A 23206-nucleotide genomic window follows, 5' to 3' on the forward strand; every position below is an offset into this window, starting at 1 on the left:
ATCTGGCTGGCTGATTGAACTGCTTCTTGAAGGTGCTCAGTAATGGGGATCACATGACAACTATGAAAGAAAGCTCCCTACACAAAGGGGAAAGCACGGGCACTGAGAGCTTGAAGATCGCCATGCCTCCATTGCTCTCTGCACCTGCCTCATGGAGATATCATGTAGATGTGGTGTCAAATACAGCTGAGCACCAAACCCAGAAACTCAAGGCCACAAGAAGGATTCCATTTACTTGAATCAAAAATATTCTCCCAGGAATCACATCTGTACTAGGATAATAAAATGGAAAATGCATTCGTTGCTCTAAAATGTCAATTGAAAGGACTTAAGAAGGGGAATTTCAGAAATATTTGAGGGGCAAGCACTTGGGAAAGCTATAAGACACAGTACATTCTCAATTATTTCTCAACTGGGGAGAGATATTCAGGCATCATGTGCATCATGCCCAGAGGAATATGCCATGAAGTAAAGTTAGGTACTGTGTGTTGCAACAGTTTCTCCTGTGAGGGAGGATTCCTTTGGTCAGTACTGAATGCATTTGGATCTTTTGAGAGATGCTAGTCTAATTTCCAAGACATTCTTTGAGTCCTTCTCATGGTGCCAGTTAATGCTTGGTGGCCTGAAAACTTCCTCAGGAAACATAACTGAAACTCTATATGCATGAAGGCCAGTGCAAAGGGTGGTGCAGTCTGTAAAGAAGACAACACCCATCACTATGTCCTATCAGACACAGGGACAGGGAACTGATCCCACTCTCTAGCGCTGGAACTTGAGGCAAGATCGCTGTGTCCAGAGAGACTAAGAAACTTCCAAGATATCACTTAGCTATGACTGAGCTTAGAAGCTAAATTGGAACCTGGAGGTTGAGAGAAGTATCTTGGACAGATCTGCTGGTTCTATGCACATCATGAAATGAGAATGACTATTAAGAGGAATCTATAGAGCTGTGATTGGGGAGATGAACAGAGATGTCCAACACAACCTAGCCAAATGCTCAAGGAGTGCTAGGGAAGGACCAGGGACTGCCTCCTTGCAGAGCAAACTTACAGTCAGGTGAAAAAACTTCAATGACTCCAAGCAGAGCTGTTTAGAGCAGACACGCCTACATACCCACACACCCTCATCTAAAGTCTCCTCTCAGGCCCTTGGACAGATATTTCACTTCTCCTAAACTATCATAGGAACACAAACTGAAAACTCCAGATTGTGCAGCAGACTGAACCATGGTGCTGATCAGCACAAGTCAACAAAGCCACAATATGATCAGAAAGGAAAGATGATCTGCATCAACTGGAAGTATTGAGGGATGTCTTCACATAGACCTGTCTCCCAGATGGCAATGCCACACAAGAATCTACTCCGGCAGTGGTTCTCAGTGTAATAGTGATAAGACCTGGTGTCCCCATATGAAGTGGAAGAGTGAGCTGCTAAAAGGCAGCCAGATGGGGCTGGGGATTTAGCTCAGTGGCATGAGCACCTGCTTTGTAAAGCAGGCAGTCATGAGTTCGATCCCCGGTACCAATAAAAAGGAAAAAGGAAAAAGACAAAAAAAAAAAAAAAAAAAGGCAGTCAGATGTATCACCCAGAACATTCACCCAATACTTTTTGGTAAGGGATGAGGTCCCATTACCCAAACCTTCCACAGGTGCTTCTCCACTCATTTCTGGGAGTTCAGGTAGCCATGATCATTATCCACAGGAGTCCCCAATATCCAGCTCACTAGAAGAGAGATAGCCAGTTTGAGCTTATCATTGAATGCTCAGTGATACCCAGAGGATATATCTGGGAAATTTGGAGCCTCCTTGGGGCTGCATTTCCTAGGACATACATCAACCTGTAGAACTGTATACTTTCCTAGGGAAGATGATCCCAGCAGTAAAGACAGACATCTCCCCTCCTCCAAAGTGCTCTTATGGATACTGATGTCCAGGATGATTAATGACATCCACAGCTTCTAGATGTGGAAAGTACAATTTCCAAATGTATATCCAGAATTTTCATTCTAAATCATGATCTCCCTTACCGTGATTTTCTTAGTAGAGTAGGAGTCCATTCAAGGAGTTGGTTTTCATGGCCATTTACACACCCAGATAACTCTGAAAAATCCAGACTGTCTACATCAATGCTATCCCATGAACACAACACACTAAGACTGTCCATCCCACTTGCTGAAAATATGCAAGTTCACATCCATCCCATCAGTGAGTTACCAAGCCATGCATTGGGAAATTAAAGGAAAGCTGTGTCATTTACAGTACTGCAGCACCAAGCATTACTCATAAAACCAAGTAGGCACTTGATCACTCTTCTGTATGTGAACCTAAAACAATGTTCAAAGTATTGGTCCTTCCTCACCAGTACATTGAAAAACTGAAGCAACTCAGGGACTGAAGGTACTCATGGAGGGAGAGGGATGTTATGGCTCCAAGTGCCCAGCCAGTTGACATGAATCATAGGCCTCAGAATAAAGGTGGCCACTGCTGTTTCTAATAGGCAAGGGAAGAACAGGGGAAACAATGTGGAGTTTGCCAAAGATATGTGGAAGCTACTGGGCAGAGGAGTCCATCACTCCGCCAACCTATCCACTATGACAGAGTAGGGGAAAGGATGATCTTAAAAGACTGAAGCACAGAGTGAGGTAAGGGGCACCAGCTGTTGTATCTAGGATCTACTCTATGCCAAGGTCTGTTTTTCATTATTTATTCTTCTTAGCAGAAGGATATTCTTCTTCAAAGATAAGAACTCCCAAATCAGTAAGAAGTCTCAGCTGTCAATCAGCACTGGTACACCATGATGGAGAAGAAAATGCCATTCAATCCATTTGCATCCCTTTTAGGGTATAGCAGGGGATCCCCAAGTGGTGAAGAGATGGGAGTCTGTCCCTAGAAGAGGCCAACATATGGTCATCAACATGTCACGTATGTGTCATGGCTTATAAAAACAAGAAACAGCTCTATTCTGTGATGCCAGACATGGAGAGCTCCTCATTTCTAAGCCTGGGAAAAAATGAGTCCAGTCAACTTCAGAAAGAGATCAGAATTGAATGGAGAAGAAACCAGATCAGATGGGAGGAAGAGGGTACCAGGAAGTAAGAAAATGTCTCAATTCTCTACCCCCAATTCCACAGCAAATGCAGGAGAATGGAGGCATGGAGGAGAAGGAATGCCAAGGGGACAGATCTGCCCATTAGGGGAGGTCCAGCCATCACAATAGCTCTGGGTACCAGGCTGAAGAAGGATGTCAGACTGGAAGGCTGAGAGAGGCTCCTCCCCAGCCACCCATTCAACATCCAGCCCTGTGAATAGGGAGCAGGTGAGGAATCCAGGACCTGTCCTTTCAGATAACCCTCAGGGGTTGCTTTCTGATCTTTCGCATTTCCTGGATCTGATTGCTTTGTAATTTGACTCCACTGCTTCTTTTCTGCACTCTTGCAAAACACTAGCCCCCTCTCTTTGGGACAGGGATTCCTCTTGCACCCTCTAAGCAGCAGAAAAGCAGACTTTTGTCCTCACCCATTAGAAGCAGACTCTAGAGATGGCCTGCTTTGCAGCTCCAAAGCCAGAGTTTGGAGCCTTTCAGCTCTCTTTCATCAAGGACAGTCAGCAACTCTAAAGTGGCAGACATTGGATAATCTACTGGGGAGCAGGGACAAGGCAGGGTGCCCCAGACCCATTGCTCAGACTCATTAACGCCACCTGAAGGTGATATCAGTCATGTCCTTGCACTGAGCTGCTGTGACTAGCTTTCTTCTGCTCCCTCCCTTACCATGGATGAGAAAGTAACTTGTCCAGGTACAGAAGCTTCACGTTGGTGAAAGCAGAGACACCAAAAAGCCAAGACATCAAAACAGCAAACAAGCAGTGAAGTATCCCTCCAAAAGGACTCTTCAAACCTACCACTTAGGCCTTTGCTTAGCGGAGTTGGGCTGGTCAGTCTATTTGCAACAGGCTTGGAAAGTTTTCAGTTTGATCATTTGGGTTCTGTGAAGAGCCCACTCCATGCAAAACATTATCAGTTGGAGCTAGAGCAGAGAACAGTATCTTTGATGACACATGGCACACAGGTTTGCCTTTCTGGTATAGGAACCCAGTACAACATGACCCGGAGAAGGCAGTCTCAGAAACTAACATACTTGTGTTCTGAGAGAGGATGCCAGAAAAGCTGAGGGCTGGAGTGCTGTGTGGGTTCACAGTGAACCAGCCCTACCAGCTGGGTAGACATCAGATCAGACTTGCTTGTCTGACACCTAAAAACTGGTGGCACTGGTTCTGTCTTATTCTGTGGCCAGGTCTTTTTAGACTTGACAAGGAGGTACAAGAAAACATCCTAACAGGATTACACATGATCTCCCAAACAGATCTGGACAAATGGAAAGTAGTTTTTCAAGTATCCACAAATACTAGTCTAGTTGCCCCTATTACTCTCTGGTTCTTTGTCACATAGAGCATTGTTTTCTCATATTTGATTTTCAGTCCATGTGCTCTTTTTCATGTTAATTAAATTTCCTATAAATAGCATCTTGGTGGACCCTATCCTGATCTACTCCACATGTGGTTCTTTTTTTTTAATTTAGTGTATCAAGGCCATCTATATTAGAGATTATAACCAACCTTCTCTGCCTCATTTCTATGCTTTTTTTTTTTTTTTTTTTTTTTTGCCATCAGTTGTCTGCTTATCTTCTTCATTCTATTTTCTGCTCCATTCATTGAGGCCTCTCTGCCACTGTTCCTGGAATCCTGGTACTTTTCTCTCTCTCTAGAATGCCTTGCAGTATTCTCTGTAGTGTTGGATTGGAGGTTGTGAATTTCGTAAGTTCCTATTTGTCTTGGAAGCGTCTTGTTTCTCCATTAATTTCTAGAGACAGTTTATCAGGGTATATCAATCTGGGTTGGAGGTTATTTTCTTTCAGGGCTTGGAATATTTAGCTCCAGGCTCTTCTTGACTTGATGGTTTGTGTCAAGAAGTCTGCTGTTATTCTGATGGGCCTTCCTTTATAGGTGATCTGTTTCTTGTCTCTAACAGCTTTTAATATTCTGTTCTTATATTGAATTTCTGGGATCTTGATTATTATATGCCTGGGAGTAGCTCTGTTTTGGTTGTAGGTGGCTGGAGTTCTGTATGCCTCATATATCAGAATATCATTTTCTTTTCCTATGTTTGGGACGTTTTCCTTAATTATTTCTGTGAAGTTCCTTTGTTTATACCCCTGCTTCTTTATTTGTATTCTTTATTCTGAAGTTGTAGATCCTCTTGTTGTCTTCTAGCCTTTGTATCGTTACTGCTTGTTTCCTTGTTATTTTAAAAAAGTTTTTCCTTTCATTATCCCACATTGCAAAACTGCCCTCCAGTTTGGATAATCTATCCTTAGTTTCTTTCAAGCAGATTTGCCATCTTTCCATAGAGTTTTTAATTTCCTGGTAATCTCTTTAAATCTGCTTCATGTATTCTATATTTCTTTATATTCTTCTATATTCTATATTTTTTATATTCTTCATCAAATGGTTTTGTCCTTTGAGTTCCTCCTTTCTTCTGTCTGTGTCTGCTTGAGGGGTGCTTAGCATCTCTTTTATTAATCTGCTTTTATCTTGCTTTACTTGGCTAAATATTTCTCTTTTGAACTCGTCTATGAGGTCCTGCAGATATCTCATTATGTCCACTGTTGCTGTGTCTGATATTGCTTGTTTGCTATTCTCACTCTCCTTTGTATTTACCTGCCCTGGGTCAGTGTTCTCAAGGTTGGGACCTGGGGACTTTTTGTTGTTGCTTCCTCTTCCCATCTTTTTTGTTTCTTCCAGGAGTCCCCAGTTTCTTTCTTTGTTGGTTATAATTCTTCTGAAGCTCGCTGGCTGGGTGACCCTTCCCACTGCAGTGTGCTAATAAGTTGCAGACAGGGCCCCTCCCCTCCAGATCAGTCAAGCTGCTGAGGCCTGCACAGTATTACTGTGTGCTGCCTCCCCTCCGTGTTATTCAAACTTCTGAGGCTTCACTGTGTTAGTGTGCACCGCTGCCGTAGGGAGTTGATTTCAATAACCTATTGGGTCTCAGCCAGGTCGCATGACCCAGGCCTAGCTCACTCCACCAATCTCATTCAGGAAGAGAACAACTGACTGAAGTCACTGCTGCCCCTTGTACTTGTCAGTCCTGCCTGGTCACAGAATGTTGTCCACCCGAGACCCCCTTTCTGTGGAATGGCTTCACTCTTATCACTTAGCACAGGTTGATGCAGTCTCTCTGCCAGCTCAGCTCTTGGTTTGTCTGGCCGACCCCCGACCTCAGTGTGACTGCGCCTCCAGTGAATCAAAGCAATAGGACCTTGGACAGCTCAGCAAGTCACCAGCTGCAGCAGGAGCACTGGTCCTTTAGCTGTTCCAATAATAGCACTGTGACTGTATGTTTGATTGGTTTGTCTCACCTTAGTTTCTTCTTTGGATGAGAAAATTCATCTCCCTCTGTTCGGGGCTCCCCATGCTATAATATGTTGAATTTTAAGTTGACTATCTCAGGAAGCCTCTGTAGCCAGCTGTTATATATCTGCCATCTTTGCTCCGCCTCCAATAGTTTTTGTACAGTCCTAATGTTTATTTTACACAGTTGATAAAGTTATTTACATTGCTTGTATACAACGTTTCAAAATATTTATACATGTTACAGTGATTTGAGCTAATTAACACATGCATTATCTCATATTTTTTGTGATAAGAACAATACTTCCTTAGAGATGTTGAAGAATATAATGCGTTACTGTAGCTGGTATTGAGTTAGGAAATATGATTAATGATGAAGTTTGTGAATGGAGTAAAGATTAGTTCATTTAAAGATTTTATTTGCATATTATAAAATTAACTGTTTATAGTTCTATAATTGTTACCCTGTTTATGGTAGATTCCTTTAATTACCAATATAATCAATACAGAACTGCTTTTATATTCCCACCAATGTCCCCATGCTAGCTCTTTGTTGTCAGACCCTTCCTCTACTCCTAACCATTGGCAACCATGAATACAAAGAGTCACACAACACAAAATTGTTTGAATTTGGCTTCTTTTGGCAGGCACAATGTTTTTGAGATTCACTTATGTTGTATCAATAGTTCGTTCCTTTTCATTGCTGAGTATTATTCCATTGTGTTGGAAGGACTGAAACCTCTGCAAACTGTGAGCTAGCCATTCACTTGAAGGCCAACTAGGTCATCATTCATTGTCAGGATTGTGAGTAAAGTTATTATATGCATTTATGTATAGTTTTTTCTTTTTCTTTTTAGATAGGGTCTCACTATGTAGTTTAGGCAAGCTTTGAGCTCACTAAGTATTCTGGGTAGGCCTTGAACTCACAACAACCCTCTTGCCTTAGCCTCCTGAGTGCTGGCATTACAGGTATGTGCCACCATGCCTGGGTTTGTGCGTAACTTTTTGTGTTGACCTGTTTTCATTTCTCAGTTCATCTATAAGCAGCCCAAAGTGAGACTGATGTGTTGTTGCAGTTCCTTTTTTTGTTACTTGATGCCCAAAATTAAGGGAGGAGAGGTTTATTTAGCTCACAGTTTCTAGAGATTTCAGTCCAGAACTGGCAGGTTACAAGGCCAGGTGGTAGATGGCAGAGGGTCAGCCAGTCACGGCTGCCAAAAACATGGTTGCAAAAAAGCAACAAGAGCAAGAGGGGAAGAGCAAGTCGGTTTTCCCCTCTCATATCGAATGCAGGCTCCCCATCCTAGGGTGGTTGTAGTCCTCACACTCCCAGTTCCAGTACTAGACAATGAACCAGTCAGAAATTCTAGATTCAGCTGCCTTCAGAAAAACTTGTTCCTCCATGACCACATGAGGCTTTGGGGGATAACCTGACACAAACCTTAACAGTCATAGTAAACTTCCATGGTGGCATATCCTTTTGAATTCTCAGCAGCAGTGTTTGAGAATTCTGGCTGCTTGGTGGCCTCACTAGTTGTTGATATACATGATTTTCATATACATGATGAATGGATATGCAGTTGCATTTCATTGTAGTTTTGTTTTACATTCCCCTAATGATTCATAGTGTTGAGCATCTTACACTATACTATTTGCCCCTTTGGGTGAAGTGTCTATATTTTTTTTTAAAAAAGGTTCTTTTCTTATTAAAGTTTGCACTTATTCTGTGTGCATCTTGCTTTGCAAATATTTTCTTCTAGTGTGCTGTTCATCTTTTCATACTTTCAGCGTCTTTTGCATAATAAACAAGTATTAGTGAACCTTATCAACTGTTTTTATTCTTTAGTTTCATGTCTACGAGCTCTGTCTAATCTAGGTTTACAAAGATTCAGTGTAAAAATTTTATAGTTCTACACTTGACATTTAGACTGTGGTGAAGTTTTTCTTCACTTTTCCATGCAGTCTGATATCAGGTTTAGTTTTGCATAGAAATGTCCTGTTGTTCCAAGTGTGTTGAAAAGACTGCCATTTCGTCTTTCAACAGCATGTTGCTCCTTTGTCACTAATCAATTTACCATAATGATCTGGGTCTATTTGTGTATTCTCTACTGATTCCTTCAGGCTCTGTATCTGTCTTGCTAATGCAACATTGTATTGACTACTGTAGATTTGCAGTCAGTTTTCAAGTTAGATAATTTGAATTCTTCAATGTCATTTCTCTTTGTTTAGCTAATTCTATTCATGTGCCTTTCCACATGAATTTTAGTCAGCTTGACTTTACAGCAGTTCCAGTCAGGATTATGATTGGAATTGTGTTAAGTCTGTGGAACAATCTGAGAAGAATGACATCTTAGCTCTCAGTTGATGTTGTTTGATCCATGTACATAGTATTTGTATTCATTTATTTAGGTTGCATTTGATTTTGTTATCAGCATTTTATGGATTAAAAATATCTTTGAGGGGGTACTAGTATGTAATTGTGTATCCCATACTTTCCTTTTTTTAAATTTGTTTCTTCTGGTTTTTTTTTTTTTTCTCTTTTATCATTGGGAGACAGAAAGCATCTGTTTAATAGAGGAACTGAAGTATTAGACAAATTTCAGCTGCTGGTTGGTAGGCTAAGGGAGTTAATTAAGAGCTTTAATTTAAAGCTCACCTGCTGGATTTCTAGATACCTGTTGAAAAAGGAGGAAAACATATGGTTCTCAACAAATAACTTTTAAAACCTACTTTGCTTAATTGTGAGCAATAGTTTATGATGGCTCTTTTGTTGCTCTATTAAAATTTTGTATTAAATACAGAATTTAGTTCACCACTTTTCCATTGGAAATGTTCAGGATAGTATTTCATTGATTTGAATGCAGTTGGTTAATTACTCATTGTAACTTCTGTTCCTGGTGTTTTTAAGCGCTTGTATTTTTTTGTTTCTATTTTAAATTTTATTTTCAAAGACAGTGCCTGTTGTAGCTGAATGAGTATTTCACTCATTTTTAAAATTTTCTGTTTGTGACTTTGTCACGCATAGGACCTGGGCCTGTGGGAAGTGGTGCAGAATCACGGTGGGAATAAATCACACCAGAAAACAGGCTGATGACACTGATCCAGCTTTTAATATGTCTCCTGCCCTCTCATATAGGCAGGGCTGAGACCCGGATGGAGGCAGAGCATAGATGGCATCCCCAGAAGGAGGAAGAGGGCTTCTGGGGGGATGACCAGAGCAGGGCAGCGTCTGGCAGGGTGACTCACTGGGTTTGCAGAGGGTCGAGTCTGCTCAGACCCTCTCTTCTGCCACAGCTGTCAACCAGATCTCTGGTCCTTACTCCCCATATGACTTAACACTATTCTAGTATATGGATATGTTATGTGTCTATTCAGTCGATTGGTTTATACCTCTTGACTCCTGTGACTAATACTGAATGTATATTCTGTCCAGTCATTCTTTAAAATAAAATGATGGGTCTTTTTGTTTGAATCAGAAGCTTCACAGAGGCTGTTTTACATTTCTTTTAAGCTTTCTTTACCCCTCCCCCACTTTCTTCTTTGTAATTTATTGGTTGAAAACATTGGGCCATTTGCCTTGAATGATACATCAAAGTTGGGATGTTACTGACTGACCATATCACCATGGTGTCTAATGTATCCTCTGTTTTTGTTAGTTGATAGTGGCATCTAGAGTCATGATCCATTTTGTTTTGTTTTGCTTTGTTTGAGGGACCAAGGTACATAAAGGTGTAGGTGGAGTCTTTCAATAGGGATGTTTTGTCTGAGTGAATCTTTTTGGGGGATTGGGGTAGCAGGGATCAAATTCTCAACCTGGCACTTGCCAGGCAGGCCCTTGTAGCAGTGAGCTATATTCCAGGCCCCTCAGTGAATATTTTTGGATGCTGTTAATTACAAGGGTTCAGCAAAGTATGGCCTTATAAGCTAAATGTGGGCATGTTTATATACAACTTGTGAGGTCACATTAATTTTTATATTTTTAAAGTATTTTTTCAAAGTTAAAAACATAAGTAAAGGAATATACAACAGAAGGTGAATGTAGCTTGCAAAGCCTTTATAGAAAAACTGGTGACTACCTGGCCATTGACTTTTTATTGCAACAGCTGTTAGTTCTTTAGGGTTGCCACGTAGTAATATTGTGTCATTCTTTGATGTATTTGGTAGTGTTTCTGCAAGCGGCAACTTACCAGAGGGAATAGTTTGATAAATAAAAATGTTTAATTCTTTGCCTGTTACTTGCTTTTTCAAATGATGACTTTATCTTGTAGAATTCACCAAATGTAAGCAATTAGTTTTTATTTTATCTTTTAAAGGTCACCATAAAGCAACAGAGTTCAAGACATTTGATTATTCTGATGTAGTCTTAGCATTATTGAAATGCAAATGTTTTGTAATTGGCCATAAGAGACTCTACTAGTCATCCTCAAGGTTTTTTTGTTTTCTGGTATGAAAAGATATTCCAAGTTTGTCTCATTTTTCAAATTCAGTCCTGTAATTCGTCATTTTTTAATGTAATGCGGTATTTAGAGACTGAAACTTATGTAAGGAAATTATTCATCTTTGTTGGGTTAATCATAATACTAGCCTGTTTCACTGAAGAGAGCTAGCAAATACTTATTTTAAAAGTAAAGTACAATTTTATATTGGTAATTAAAATCGAAGTCTATAGAGTTCATTTAATCTCATTGGTTTTAAATCTATGTTACTTTTCTTTCACATTGTGAATTGTTTTCTGGGAATAATTATACAATTATTCATTAGCTTTATCCCATAATGTATATACTTCAAGACTCAGGATAATATCTATAATAACTGAGTGGTAAGTATAATAAAATAATTATTAAAGCAGCTTTAGATTTTTTGCAATTCTTTTGGTCCTGGGGTATATCCTACTGTGTATGTTTTGGTTATTGTGTTCTTAAATTTTCTGTCAAATTACTCCCGATGAGTTTATAATGACAAATAATAATCAGGTTTGTCTCATTTCTGCTTTCAATTTTTGGAGGTTTTTAAAATTTATTAATTTTAATTATTTAAAATATTCGTATGGTTCAAAAGTCAAGTCTATGTACAAGATTTATTTAAAGACATCCACCTTCAGTCCCTGTTTCCTTTACTCTTATTTCTCCTGTGTGTATTGAAAATTATTTGTACACATATGTGCATGCATTCATAGCCTATGTTTTCTAGGTAAATAAACCTGCTTTTTTCCAACTTGCTTTTTTCAATTCCATGACAGAATATAGTTATTGTGTAGTCCTGTTTACAACAGCATACTACCTAATTGTGTTACTATACCATAGTTTATTCAACATGTCCATATCCATGCACATCAGGGTTGTTTCTAGGCTGTTACTACAAGCAATCCTGCAGTCAGTAGCTTTGTGTGTGATGATGTTTGTGCTTTGGCCATTGTAACTTTGGGATAGACTCAAAAGTTTTCCCATATACTATAAATAATCATGTTTCTATTAGAATACCTGCAAGCCTTATTAATTATAATCACAACTGGATAATTTATGCATGTGTCAACCAAGAATCATCATTTGATATGCAGACCGCCAAGCTTTCACTGGCTTTTTAAGACAAAACTCACCCACTGTTGTGTTTTCCTTCCACAGCTCTTCCAGCAAACCCACACCCATTAATTACTGGCCTTCATCAGATGACATTGCCTTCCTTTTGGATAATAAGGTAAGTCTCTTCCAAAATTAATTTCTTCTTCTTAGTTTTGCATTGTATATTGTTTAGTTTTCAAATTAAACAGTGGTGTACCTACCATGCTTTTATTTATTTATTTAATTATATTTGATTTGGGGGGATACCGGGAATCGAACTCATGACCTCGCATTTGCTAAGCAGGCACTTAAGCCACTGGCTAAACCCCCAGCTCTACCGTGGTTTTATATGGAACATTGATCAGGGAAAATCACTTTAGAAAACTATGACTAGTCAAAAAGAATTTCCCACCCCTTTGTAAATAACTGGTAAAGACTTTGAAATATTTGAGACTGAAAAATAGGTTAAAAAATACACATTGACAGGAAAATTGTATCTTTCAAACCTGTCCCTTGATGGAGGAAATACAAAATTTGGTCAAGGATTATTTGGATAAGTGGACCTTGCTATGGCTTGAAAATCTTACTACCAAGGACCTTCATAGCACTCATACCTACATAAATCTGTTATGGATCTTATTAGTCCTACAATAATCAGGGAATTTTGGTGCCTTCCTTTGAACAACTTACAATGTATAAAATATATTTTTCCTTTAGTTACATTTTAATTTACTGTGATACAGTTTCTATGAGAGCTTTTCTCTTTCTGTTGGTTCTTTTATTAGACTAAAATAATATTGGAAACTGTGACAAGTTAGAAATTTAAAATCTGTTTCATCAAAGTTGTATGACTACAGAAGTGCAGGATTTTCATTGTTATTATTATGTTTCTTTTGTTTCTGGGAGTTGATCACAGGACCTGTGCAAGAAGCTCCATCCGTGGCCCTCCTTTTTTAAAATTAATTGAATTTGTTTTTTAATCAGGGCTGGAATTTGGGATCTTCAGCCACACCTCCAGTTCTGGATTGAAAGTGCTACTACACCTGACTGCACTGTCTTGTGATTCCTCCATTAAAATGGTACCATTTTTAAAACTTTGCATCTTATTGAAGAATTCTTGTTGTGGTCAAAATAATGAACAGTCCTAGAACTAGATACTCTAAAAAAGCAAGTGGTAATGATGTAAGGAATTGTATACTATGTTTTTAAAAATATACAGTTGGAGTCTGAGTCTCTGTATCTCATTCTGACATTTCAAGTTTCACAAGTGTTTGTACTTCCAAATATTCATTTTAAAACTCCTGCACTATGAGCTTCTGAGATTATTAAATATGTTGTCTGACTCTTGAAGATCTGCAATGAGGTGTTTTGTATTAAGAAGCATTTTAGCTTCCGGGAGAACATGGCGGACAGATAGCAGATACTACGGAGGCTCTCTGAAAGGCTTGGTTCAGAAGTCAGGAATGGTGCGGACTAAGGAGACATAAGCCGGTAGAGATATGCTCTGCTGACTCAGGAACGAACTGGGCTGAGAGAAACCAACTTGGAATGCAGTCCTGGTGCTAAAACAGGAACAGAAAAGTCTCAGTGTGGAGGCTGGACCCCGCGCCATTGGAAGCCACAATTTGGGTTTCCCGCCGCTCGGCGGCTGACTGCCTCCACAGCGGCTTGGCAAGAAGAGACGCGCAGAAGCTCTGGGAACAGGAGTCTGCGAACAGAGTCGAAAACAGGACGGACAGGGAGGCGTACACTGACTTGTGGTAAGGTGAGTAAGAGAAACTGACACTCTACCACAGTTTGACTCCAGTGGAGGACTTTCTGGGCTCAGGCAGTCCTGTGGGAGCAGGGTGCAGTAGCGACTCCAGCCACACATTCCCCTCTCAGACGGGATTGGTGAAAAGTGCCTGGCCTGCATGACGCTGCTGGCAGACTCAGCAGGCTGGCCCAACCCAGATCCCAGAGACTAATGGTGGCCCAGAGGGGTGACTCCCGCGTAGGCTGCCTAGTCTGCAACTCCCTGGTGCGCTGCCGGTGGGCGGGAACACCTAGCCAGCGCAATTCGATCAGGATCTGACTGACAGGGAGGGAAGCTGGGCCTCCTTTGTAAGCTTGCATATATAAGAAACAAAGAATATGGGAAAAGGCAGCAACAAGAAAGACTCCTCGGCCCCCAATTCTGAGAAACAGGCAATAGCGGACACCGCACCAATAGACATAAAGCACCATATAGAGAGCCTCATAGACCAATTCAGGAATGAAGTTATCAATGACCTGAAGCTAGAAGTATGCAGAATAGTTAGAGAAATGCTAAGCACCACCCAGGAAAAAACAGATGGTGGAATGGAAGGACAGAAAAAGAGGGGAGAATTGTTTGATGGAGAAAACAGAGAAAGCATGCAGTACGTGAAGCAGGTTCAAAGGGACTACCAAGATACTAAGAAGTCTATCCAAGACTGGCATAACAGCTTGAAAGAAACTAAGGACAGACTATCTGAACTGGAGGGCAGAATTGTAATATGGGAGAATGAAATGAAAAACTTCTTAAAAATAACAAAGAAACAAACAGCAATAATACAAAGACAAGAAGATGATAAGAAGAGCCATAACTTAAGGATTAAGAACATAAAAGAAGAAGTAGGGACACAAACAAGTGAACTACAAAAGCTACTCACAGAAATAATCCAGGAGAATTTTCCTAATTTAGCAAAAGGTAAAGATACTCAGATGTATGGGGCATACAGGACCCCAGCTACCTACAACCCAAACAGAGCGACACCCAGGCATATAATAATAAAAATTCCAGAAATTCAATACAAGAACAGAATATTAAAATCTGTAAGAGACAAGAAACAGACCACCTACAAGGGAACACCCATCAGAATTACAGCAGATTTCTCTGCACAAACCATCAAATCACGAAGAACGTAGGGGGAAATAACTCAAGCTTTGAAAGATAATAATCTCCAGCCAAGATTGAGATATCCTGCACAACTGTCCCTGGAAATTGATGGAAAAACAAGGTGCTTCCAGGATAAAGAGGAACTGGGGGAATTTGCAACCACCAATTCAACTCTACAGAAAGTATTGCAGGATATTCTAAAAAAAGAAAAATACAAAGAATCCAGAAATAGTGGCGGGGAGGCCACAATGAATGGAGCAGAGAACAAAATGAAGAAGACAAACTGACAGCTACTGACAGAAAAAGAGCTCAACAGAAATGAGACAGAGAAGATTGGATGATAGGAACAGCTATTTTGGAGAAAATGACATCTTAATAGGTAATACTGATTTAGTATCATCTTGTTTTGATGTCTCATCTAGCTTTTGTTCTTCTGTCTCCAATGGTCTAAATAGGTTGTATTTTACTGGATTTTATTATATACAATAGTATAAGCAAAAACCTTTTAAAGACAAGGAGATTATACAGAAACCATTGTTCATTTTCTGTTAGTCAATTCTAAATACTCTGTAATGCTGTCATTCTCTTAAAAGGTTTTACATTGTTTTGATATACTTAATGCTACCGTATACGAAGTTGTACTCAAGGACTTCAAGGAAAGAGTCAATATGGTAACTACTTTTGGGTCGGGATTATCTGGTGATGAAGTGCTATTCTGCTTAAATGGTTATGTTTTGATTTGCGCTGTTTCACTGCTATGCCCTCTTTTATCTCAATCTCCACTCCATTATTTACTTTTTTATTTTTATCCGTTTAATTAAAGGGAAAAAATAGCAGGATATATTATAGTAACCCACTTTGACTTTCTATTATCTCGATTTGAAGCCCTGTATTACTCTCACCATCTTGTTTTTGACTGATGTTCCCCTATTCTGTTTTGCTGGATAGTATCAGGTTCGAAAGTTTAGGCATCAGCTGTGAAGATAATGAGATTCATTATAACGCCTATTCTCGTTGACTTTTATCTACTTTTGAACACCTACAATGTCTCCAATGGTTTGGTTTTGTCAGTTTTGTTCTTTACTGTTTTGTTCAATTGTATTATGACTAATGATATAGGCAATTCTATTAGAGATAGCAGCAGGCATTAGGGTAACCATTGTTGATCACCTTGTATTATGTTTTTACATTATCTATTATGTCCACCCTTTTGACTTGACCGATTCTGGTCTGTTATGTCACACTTGGTTTTACTCTCTACCAAAAAAGCAATAAGAACCGTGGGAGCAATGAAACCCAAAATGTGTAATAGTCATTATACAAAAGAGAGGAAAACAAGGTGCTCTAAACTATATAACAGCATGTATATTTAAGTGTATAAGATAGAAAATGATATCACAGAGTTTTATTGGATCATTGAACAGAACTGTTTGCAGTGTCATTGTTGGAATGTCCACTCTACAAGCTTTAATTTTGTGACTTGAACAATTATTTCTAAGATGGCAATGTGTGATCCATTAACTAGTGATTTCCTACTGTTCAATTTTTTCTTCTGTAAATCTGTATAACTTGTACCCTTTCACTGTTTTTTTTCTTTTCTCCTTAAATAAAATTTAAAAAAAGAAGCATTTTAATACTTTTTAAATGTTAATAAATGGATTTCTACATAGTAGAATTTTACAAGTAATATATACATGATTTATGTAATTTATTGAATGTAATTGCATTAAATTTCTAAAAATATGCCCTAAAGTATATATTCACTTATGATGCTTAGAATATATAATATCTGGTGAGTTATATTTAATAGTATGTCACAAATAAGAAAACAAATTAGAGGAATATGAATAGGAAAGAAACTCACAGTACATTTTAGTATCCTTTAATCCTGAACATAAGTTAGAATTTTATCTTAAAATTTCTTAAACCTTTCTTTTAGCCAGCTCTATGTTTATTAGGTGCATCTTTCAAAGCATAATTTTCTGTAGAATCCTGATGAACAGTTGTTTCTCTAAATGGAAAACTGGTGGGATATACTGTGTTTTCTTCTCTGTCCACTATAAATGCTGCAGTTCTCAGGTAGTGGTAAATAGCATGCAACTTTTCTTCTATTTGTAACTGTCACTGTATATAATATGGTATAAACAGAAAAATTGAAGTATTGGTATATACCATTTATACAGAAATAGGAATTTTAAAATAAAATTTTACATTTCTTCCTCCTGTTATATTAGTATTTAAAAATAGCTCATCCTATAAACACATCACCATTTCTCTTCTACAGTTTACAACATTTTTCCCTTTTTGAGAATGGATCTGGTTTTATTCCCCAGGTAGGCTTCAAACTCCTGGCTTCAGGGATCATCCCAGCTCAGTCATCCTAGGAGCAGGGATTACAGGTATATATCAGCAGGCCTGGCGTATGTTAAATCCTGGAAGATTTTCTTTAAGTAGGGATCATTTTCAAAATCTTCAATGGGCATTTTAGTATTAAATCTTATGATTAAATTTAAAAATTCATATTCTCATAATATCCCAGAAACCAATAGCTATAGATATATCAGTAAAAGTTTATGTTTGTAGCCTCAAAACAAATGTTACTATATAGAATTGAAAAATGCAATCTCCTGCAATTCACCCCTCATGATTTCATTTGATGAATGACAACTCTGCCTAGGTTAATATTACTACAACAGTTTGTTGTATTCTATAAATACTTACGTTTTGAGCCGATATGATTTCCTGAGTGAGATCATTTTCTCCCTTGTCCTAGTGTGTTTCTTCAGTCCCAGGCCTCCAATTTGATGTCTTTCCTGCAGACCTTGATTGTGACCTTTCCATGATATTAGATGGCACTAGATTTCTGAAGGTGAGAATTCCTGGCCCCAGCCAGCCTTCAAATGACTATTCAGTATTTCTTACTCATTACATTCTGAGAGTCATTTTTTTATCTCTGGACTCATTTTCTCACCCATCATGTCGAAATTCTGTTCTTTTAAGCTCTTCCACCTATTAAGATCTGACATTACACTGCTGCCAAGAATCTGCAGATTCCTATTTTACAAAGGGAAAGTTCTAATTCCAATGTGAGATGAGTCTTGTGTGGTTTCCCCTGATGCTCCTGTTTGTCTGTGCTCTTCCAGGAACTGTATTTCAACTGTATCATATTCCTTGTGCAGTCCTCTTTTGCTGTGTTGTTTCATGCCTCATCCTTTTGTTTCAGGTGCCCTGTCTGGAATGCCCTTGACACCCTTCATGTGAGCTTTTTCTCCAGTTCAAAGAGTGCTCTACATTTATGGCTTTTCCTAAGGTTTTCAGATAGAACTGACTTTGCTTGCTTTGGATGCCTAAGTTTGGACCCCACTTACAGAATGAATGAAATATATTTCACTATTTTCATTTGTCTGCATCTGCTTCCATGCAGAGCAGACTGTGCTTTCAATTTTCAGTTTTTCCCATAGTAATCATTGTGATTTGATAGATTTGCCCATGATTGTTTCCACTATACTAAGTAAGTGGTTGAACAATTGTGTGCTTTTTGATGCTATTTTTGTTTTTGTTCTTCCTTTTTTTAATAGAAGCAGAAAGGCCAAAACTTATGATGCAGAAACATGGTAAGTTTGTTGCTGTAAAAACACTGAAAGAGCAAACAGCCAAAAATGTGCCTAATGTGGATGAAGAGAAGAAAACTCATCATACTGGTAAGTTATTGATTAGCTGTGAAAATTTTTCTTGTTCATATACTATTATTTTGAAAGGTGTGTAGATCCAAAAGATGATATCCATTTCTTTTAAAATTTTCTTATTTTACTTCCACCAACATGTTTCTGAAATTGCTTCCACCTTCTGATACTGTTTTCACACTGACTTGTGTCTCATTGAAATATTCATGTAGATGGATTTGTATGCATAAGTAAAATTTACAGCAGTGAATATTCTCACTAATGTGTCTGTGACTACATTTTATAGATATAGTGTTGGCACTGGGAGTACAGAAAAATGATGAATCTCCTTGGGATTCTGAGATATTGCCTTTCATTTGTAATTATTCTTGAATAATTATTGGTTGAGGTTTAAATATAAAGGGGAAATTTTCACTATATTTTCTCACCTCTTAGATGCCTGCAAGAAATTATTTCCTTACAGTTTTTAACCACAGTTCCTAATGCCTGTGCAAGTTAGCTGTTTAGTATGAATATGTCACAGAGAGTGAAAAAGCACAGGGTTCATAGCTCTATACAAAGGTCCTGTGTTGAATCCCTTGTACTGCAGGTAAAGGAATAAATGGATGGAGTGCTAAGCACACCTTTGCTACCTGTGTAAGATTCATTTAAGGAAGCCAGTGCAGTTAAAAACTGGGAGTTAGGTTTCATAAACAATCAGCTTGGATTCTGAAATTAGCTTGAACCAAAACTGGGGAATTTTTCCCAGTCAGCCTATGGCCAATGGGTGAAAATTCTGCTGAGATTCAGAGAAAAATCATAATTGTTACAGCTTTTTACTTGACAAAAAATTGAGAACTGCAATTAATGTATTTGGGTTGCCAGGTATTGATTTGCATGTAATAATGCAAAGGAAGAAAGGACTGGAGTTGTAAATACCTGGCATTAAAATCGCAGTGTGGTTTAATGTTATTTGAAAAACCAGAAATCAATTTGAATGTGAAATGCATTGAGTGTCTTTATGGCAGTCATGCTTATAGTGACAAAAAAGTAAATAGTGACAAATTGTGTTAGAGTGAGAATTTTGAGTTTGTGTTTGTGTTTTGCTTTTTGGGCTTAAACTCATGACCTTGTACTTGCCAGGCAGGTACTTAAGCAACCGAGCTAAATCCCTGGCCTTAGAGTGGGCACTCTGGGAAAGGCCTAATGTCTTTGGTCCAAGCAGCTCCTGCATTGTGGTACCAGAGTAGTGGTTGAAGTCACAAAATTTGTTAGTATGCTGGTTCTCTCATTTAGTACTGTTAAATCTTGGGAAAAACCATTTAACGTATTTGGCTTTTCATCTGGCCCGCGGATCAATCTGTGGGCCTCACCTGGAGAGAGGACGGGGATGGGGGGCTGGGCAAGAGGAGAGAGAGATGAAGACAAGTTGAGCAGTTCCAATCAAGTCTCGTTTTATTCTGGAAGTGATTACATCTTTTATAGGGAAAGGCCGGGCTGGTGGGACAGGAAGAGGCTATGGGGATGAATACAACAGGGTCACTGTCACATCCGGGTATGTGATGTAAGCAGGAGAGGATTATGGTTAATGTAGGCAGACACAGTGCCCATAGGAGAGAGAGAGGCAGGGAGGCAGCAATGGGGCTGTCACACGGCTCCCTACATCTCCTCCCTTTCTATATTAATCAGGAGTATGGCAGGCCCTGCCGGACAGCGTCTGTCTTAGTTCAAGGACCTCATTACATGAACCCAACCAGGCCTTACCTGTCATGGGCTTGCAGGACAGCAGTTGGTCCTGTGCCTGTCTTAGGTGGCCGATGGAATTAACATGTGTGTCCTAGTTGCCTGTCTCTGACTGCATGTCCATTGCCCCAGGGCAGTTAGGCCGCATCGTCATATGGGCCACTCATGGGAATTCCTTCCCAGTAGGTTTGTTGATCTGCCATCTCCAGCTGATAATAGTGTACCTGAATGGGCTTTGCCATAAATGCGTCTATCCGGTTATTAATGAGCGTCATAATCTTGAAAAATACAAGGACTCACAGAAAGAAGCAATAGGGCAGCTAGGGGACCCAAAAGGGGTGCTAAGTAAGGGGAAAGCCCCCCCCCACACACACACATTGAGGAGAAGGGGTTGGCAGCCATTTGTTGTTGTCATTGTTGAAGTCGTTCTTTTATCTCTTGGAGCTTGTCTCGCATAATACCGGACGCAGTCTATTTGGCTGGTTTATGTTCCTCCAGACCGAGAAGAGCCTCCTCCGCAGTCACAGGGCGTTCTGTGCATGGCTATCAGCAGTTGTAGTCTGTTTGGCAGGGGTCTAAACCCACCCTTGGTGTGGTACGGCTCAAGGAGAAGGCTGAGTAGGCAGCATAGGGCTCCGGGGAGTTGTATCACCTGTAAGAGAACACAGGGGATGGGGCTGGGGATTTAGCTCAGCAGCATAAGTGCCTGCCTTGTAAGCAGGCAGTCGTGAGTTCAATCCCTGGTACCAATAAAAACGAAAAAGACAAAAAAAAAAGAGAGAACACATGGGATTGTGCCTCAGGAAATGACATTATTCCTGGGCGTTGCATGGGGTCTTTGAAGAACTGTCTACTTATTTTACGAGGTGCTCAGGTAACCATCTAGCCTCTCTATCTTGTTGAGAGTAAACACACACTGAACCGTGTCTCCATATGAGAATGGGGCCAGGGCCATGCTATGAATTAGTCAGGGGGTCTCGCCATAGCAAATTGCTTTTGTGTTTTAGTATGCCAAAAACACATGGCTGCTGACTATCCAGAAGCATCCAAATTTTAAAAAATTAAGGATGAATAAGGCATGAGATAGAATATTTTTAGGTGTCTCCCTTGTGGAGTACCATTTCCTCCTTTTTTATTTTATCAACAGTGAGTTTTAGGGAGATATGTGCCCTTTTAACTATGCCTTGACCTTGAGGGTTATAAGGTATGTCTTTTATATGATCAATATTAAGATGTTGACAGAAATGAGCAAAGGCAGAACTAGCATAGCCTGGACCATTATCAGTCTTTAATTGCTGTGGGCATCTCAGAACTGATAAGGTAGTTAACATATGGCTAATAACATTTGGTAGCTTTGCCAGTCTGGGGAGAGATATAAATGAAACCACTAAAGATATCTATAGTTAAATGAACATTTTTAAGATTGCCAAGCTCAGGAATGTGGGTGACATCCATTTGCCATAATGTATTCAGGATAAGTCCTCTAGGATTAACCCCAAAGTGTGGAACTGGGAGGTGCATGGCACAAGAAAGGCAATTTTTTACTATCTGTCTGGCTTGTTTTCTAGTGATCTTAATACAGGATTACAGAAAAATAAATGGTAAGAAATCTACAGTCAATAAGTTGCATATTGTCATCTTAGAAATAGCTGTCCAGGTTACAAAATCAAAGCATGTAAAGCGACATTTAAACAGTGACACTGCCAACAGTTCTCCTCAATGATCCAACAAAAACCCAGTAACATGTTTATCAGTCCCACACACCCACCTTCCATCTCAAAGATCACACATATCAAAACAGAACAAAACCGTTCTAAAAAAAGATTTACAGAAATACAGATTTTAAAGCAAGTCTATTGGAGATCTTTACTGTTTATCTAATTGTCTCTAGTTTCCTCCAAACAGCTGTCCCCATCTTCACACACATTAAATACACACTGCATATTATAGAACTAATCAAATCACCACAGGATGATGAAGGGTCCTCAGGTTTTTAAGATCTGACATTGGGGAAGACAATAATAACTACCATAGTGTCTCTCACTTTTTTCTCAGCAGCTGTCCCCATCCTTACATATGCTGAAATTAAACTTAAGAGACTAGACCAATATCACTCTGATCAGTTAAATGAGTCAAAGTAGTTGACATTGGAATCTTTATCTCTGGAGTCTTTTTGTAAAATGACCAGTCTCTCCACAGGCAAAACAGTCCTGTTCATGCTTTTGAGACAAGAACTGTCCAACTGCAAACCCCTGCAAGGCAGCAGCCATAGCAAAGGTGTATATATCTTGTTAGGCCTGTTCTATTTTTATGAGGTCTGATAGTGGCCCGGCAGACAGTGCCGGCGCTTTTAAAAGCCAGCTGTTCAACAAAATTAGTACCTGCATCAGTGTGGCCAAAGACTCTGCTAGCAGCAGCAATCAAACAATCAACAAACTCTGAAAAGGGTTTATCTGGGCCTTGCTTAATGCTAATGAGAGAGGAGCTCATATTATCTTTTGCAGGCAGCTTTCTTGAGTAGCTGTTGTTTGAATTTGAGCAAAAAGTATTGGATTAAACTCTTTTTGAGCCTTTCTGCATGCATAGGCATCTTCCACTATTAACATATTAAGGTCTCACCCATTGCTGGCTTCTGTATTGTGCCTGGCGGTCTCTTTGCAATTTTTTTATATATTCTGATTTTTACAAAAGATTATCCTCACCCGATAAAGTCACTCAGGCCAATTTTTGCCAATCTGTAGGTGTGAGCCAGCCGTCAGCCAGAGAATTTAAAACAGCAAGAATGAAAGCAGCTGTAAGGCCATATTGGGCAACCGCTGCCTTTAATTCTTTTAAAGCTGCCACTGTGAATGGCATATGGATCCTAATGACCTGTGGAGCTAGCAGCGCAGTGCCCGTGCCGTCTTGTGGCTGTGTGGTGCCATCTTGGGGAGGTAT

Source organism: Cavia porcellus, unplaced genomic scaffold (genome assembly GCF_034190915.1).
Source record: "Cavia porcellus strain 051 isolate PalLab524CR breed Dunkin Hartley unplaced genomic scaffold, mCavPor4.1 scaffold_8, whole genome shotgun sequence".
Lineage (NCBI taxonomy): Eukaryota > Metazoa > Chordata > Mammalia > Rodentia > Caviidae > Cavia > Cavia porcellus.